Source organism: Schistocerca serialis, chromosome 6 (assembly GCF_023864345.2).
Source record: "Schistocerca serialis cubense isolate TAMUIC-IGC-003099 chromosome 6, iqSchSeri2.2, whole genome shotgun sequence".
Taxonomy (NCBI): Eukaryota; Metazoa; Arthropoda; class Insecta; order Orthoptera; family Acrididae; genus Schistocerca; species Schistocerca serialis.
The window spans coordinates 299497548-299501976 of record NC_064643.1 but is presented as its reverse complement, the minus strand read 5'-3'; the positions used below and the strand labels follow the sequence as shown (position 1 = coordinate 299501976).

At 49.4% G+C, this 4429-nt stretch overlaps 1 pseudogene; it reads left to right on the top strand.

Annotated features, from left to right (window-relative positions):
* Window positions 1-3241: 3241 nt before the first annotated feature.
* LOC126485455 (5S ribosomal RNA) lies at window positions 3242-3359 on the top strand (annotated as a pseudogene).
* Window positions 3360-4429: the final 1070 nt, after the last annotated feature.

The window sequence follows — 4429 nt, the reverse complement described above, 5'->3', positions numbered from 1 at the left end:
CATCATTACTGTGATTAAAGTGCTTGTAAAATTTATTCAGTTCGATTCTTGCCGTCACGTACAGCGACCGTTTGGAAAAATTTCAGACTCAAAAACTCGTGTCTCCCATTTGGAGCATCAACAGATTGTGTAAAAGTAACTGTCTATAAAACACTTCCGCCGTAAGTCATACAGAATAAGAGGTGAACCTTAATGACACCAGCGAACTTCGTCATAGCAGCACAGGACAGGGTCACGTTTGTAGAAGTATAAACGTTGTATCAGCTGAAACTTCCTGGCAGATTAAAACTGTGTGCCCGACCGAGACTCGAACTCGGGACCTTTGCCTTTCGCGGGCAAGTGCTCTACCAACTGAGCTACCGAAGCACGACTCACGCCCGGTACTCACAGCTTTACTTCTGCCAGTACCTCGTCTCCTACCTTCCAAACTTTACAGAAGCTCTCCTGCGAACCTTGCAGAACTAGCACTCCTGAAAGAAAGGATATTGCGGAGACATGGCTTAGCCACAGCCTGGGGGATGTTTCCAGAATGAGATTTTCACTCTGCAGCGGAGTGTGCGCTGATATGAAACTTCCTGGCAGATTAAAACTGTGTGCCCGACCGAGACTCGAACTCGGGACCTTTGCCTTTCGCGGGCAAGTGCTCTACCAACTGAGCTACCGAAGCACGACTCACGCCCGGTACTCACAGCTTTACTTCTGCCAGTACCTCGTCTCCTACCTTCCAAACTTTACAGAAGCTCTCCTGCGAACCTTGCAGAACTAGCACTCCTGAAAGAAAGGATATTGCGGAGACATGGCTTAGCCACAGCCTGGGGGATGTTTCCAGAATGAGATTTTCACTCTGCAGCGGAGTGTGCGCTGATATGAAACTTCCTGGCAGATTAAAACTGTGTGCCCGACCGAGACTCGAACTCGGGACCTTTGCCTTTCGCGGGCAAGTGCTCTACCAACTGAGCTACCGAAGCACGACTCACGCCCGGTACTCACAGCTTTACTTCTGCCAGTACCTCGTCTCCTACCTTCCAAACTTTACAGAAGCTCTCCTGCGAACCTTGCAGAACTAGCACTCCTGAAAGAAAGGATATTGCGGAGACATGGCTTAGCCACAGCCTGGGGGATGTTTCCAGAATGAGATTTTCACTCTGGAGCGGAGTGTGCGCTGATATGAAACTTCCTGGCAGATTAAAACTGTGTGCCCGACCGAGACTCGAACTCGGGACCTTTGCCTTTCGCGGGCAAGTGCTCTACCAACTGAGCTACCGAAACACGACTCACGCCCGGTACTCACAGCTTTACTTCTGCCAGTATCCTTTCTTTCAGGAGTGCTAGTTCTGCAAGGTTCGCAGGAGAGCTTCTGTAAAGTTTGGAAGGTAGGAGACGAGGTACTGGCAGAAGTAAAGCTGTGAGTACCGGGCGTGAGTCGTGCTTCGGTAGCTCAGTTGGTAGAGCACTTGCCCGCGAAAGGCAAAGGTCCCGAGTTCGAGTCTCGGTCGGGCACACAGTTTTAATCTGCCAGGAAGTTTCATATCAGCGCACACTCCGCTGCAGAGTGAAAATCTCATTCTGGAAACATCCCCCAGGCTGTGGCTAAGCCATGTCTCCGCTATATCCTTTCTTTCAGGAGTGCTAGTTCTGCAAGGTTCGCAGGAGAGCTTCTGTAAAGTTTGGAAGGTAGGAGACGAGGTACTGGCAGAAGTAAAGCTGTGAGTACCGGGCGTGAGTCGTGCTTCGGTAGCTCAGTTGGTAGAGCACTTGCCCGCGAAAGGCAAAGGTCCCGAGTTCGAGTCTCGGTCGGGCACACAGTTTTAATCTGCCAGGAAGTTTCATATCAGCGCACACTCCGCTGCAGAGTGAAAATCTCATTCTGGTTGTATCAGCTGTATTTGTATCTGTGCCGGCCGGTGTGGCCGAGCGGTTCTAGGCGCTTCAGTTTGGAACCGCGTGACCGCTACGGTCGCAGGTTCGAATACTGCCTCGGGCATGGGTGTGTGTGTGATGTCCTTAGGTTAGTTAAGTTTAAGTAGTTCTAAGTTCTAGGGGACTGATGACCTAAGATGTTAAGTCCCATAGTGCTCAGATGCGTGTGAGCGCTAAACGGAACTGCTCTGCCGCGCACAGCTGATGCCGCGTTTATATTTCTGTAAGCATAGCCCTATGCTATGGTGCTATGGCGAAGGTTCACCTCTCATTCTGTATGACTCGATAACGGGAGGGTTTTACACACAATTGCTTTTACACAGTCTTATGATGCCCGAAACGGAGAAACGCGCTATTGAAAAAAATAGCTTCGCAACGACGACTGTTTTTTAGTCTTATACAATGCCTATGTTTTGGTGCATCACTGCTTTTGAAACTGGCATCAGTATGTGGGTCCAAGTGAGCAGAAAGCTGTCGGCACGTTTCTGTACCAGACATTAAGAGGGGCTGAGCTGAGACGACGAACGTCTCCGCTCTGGCGTTACAGTGAGACTGGTTGCAACAGGGCTGATCTGGTTTACACCACGTACGAGGTGGCCTGGCACAAAAGGCCAGGTAGAGCGCCCATAGCTCAGGTTATGCAGTATCTGTCGTCATCCGTAGCCAGCACTGAGAAATACTCCGAGCCAAAACAACTACTACTAGACACTGCCTTTACCAGCTGTTGCTCTGAAGGCTACTCCTAGTCCTTATGGTGCTGGGAGCTGAACTGGTGCCTTCCAGCTGGCTGCCATCTGCTGGACGACTGCAACTGACTCCTGGGCACATACTCAGGAGTCCGGCGCCACCTGCTCCTAATTTACTGCCGAACCAGCGCCTGCCTCATGTGTATGCACTCTTCTACCGTATGCCTGCGTCCGTGGGCAGTGACGCTGCGTCGTACGTCGGGCGTACTTGGTTTGCTGTCGAGCCCGGGTGCCTCCTACACTAGGCCTGCCACAGGCTGTTAGCTGGTCGTGCATTTGCACCACTGGCTCACACCAGAGTTTGCTACCATGAGGTGCCTGCTGCAGCCTTACACCCGTCGGGGTGCTGGCATCGTCTTATCACCGCAGCACGGTGACTCCATGGCGCCGGCCGTCTCCTCCTGCGACGTGCTAAGCCGAGCAAAAACTGCTGCCCCGGGACAGCCCGTTCTGGTTCTGCTTATTGCAGTCCTCTAAGACGCTCACACTAATCCTTGAAAGTAGCTAATGTATAAACGAAACCTAATGGCCATCTAACAGGAAGTCCACAATAATTATCAGCTAATAAACTATGAGCCAACGGCCTTGCATCAGTGGTAACACGGGTTCCCGTCAGATCACCGAAGTTAAGCACTGTTGGGCTGGGCTAGCACTTAGATGGGTGACCATCCGGTTTGCCGAGCGCTGTTGGCAAGCGGAGCGCACTCAGCCCTTGTGAGGCAAACTCAGGAGCTACTTGATTGAGAAGTAGCGGCTCTGGTGTCGTAAACTGAAATACGGCTGGGAGAGCGGTGTGCTGACTATATGCCCCTCCATATCCGCATCCAGTGGTGCCTGTGGGCTGAGGATGACACGGCGGCCCGTCGGTACCGTTGGGCGTTCATGGCCTGTTCGGAGTTAATAAACTGTGGCGATCACTTTGGCTTTAGAAAATGTAGAGGCATCAGAGAGACAGTTCTGAGTTTCTGGTTGATAATGGAAGCAAAACTAAACAAAAATAAAGACACATTTACAGGCTTTGTGGACCTAGAAAAAGCTTCCGACAATGTCAAACGGTCCAAGATGTTCGAAATTATGACAAAAGCAGGGGTAAGTTGTAGCGAGAGGGAACAATAAGAATGGAAGACCAAGAACGAAGGGTAAGTTGTAGGGAGATGGAACAATGAGAATGGAAGACCAAGAACGAAGTGCTCCAATTAAAAAAGATGTAAGACAGGAATGTGGTATTTCGCCGCTTCTATTCAGTCTGTACATCGAAGAAGCAAGGAAAGAAATAAAAAGAGGATGTAAGAGTGGTATTAAAACTGAAGGTGACTGGGTATAAGTGACAAGATTCACTGATAACATGTTGCCCGGAGTGAAAGTGAAGAAGAATTACAGGATCTGTTGTATGGATTGAACAGTGTAATGAGTACAGAATAAGGATTGGGAGTAAACTGAAGAAAGATTAAAGTAATGAGAAGTACCAGAAATAAGAACAGCTAGAAACTTAACGTAGAATTGGTGATCAAGAAGTTAAGGAATTCTTCTACCTAGGCAACAAAATAACCCATGACGTACGGAGCAAGGAGGACAAAAAAATCAGACTACCACTGGCAATAAGGGCATTCCTAACCAGGAGAAGTCTACTGGTATCAAACGTAGGCCTTAATTTGAGGAAGAAATTTCTGAGAATGTACCTTAGGAGCACAGCAATTTATGGTAGTGAAACATGAACTATGAGAAAACCGGAACAGAAGAGAATCGAAGCATTTGGGATGTGG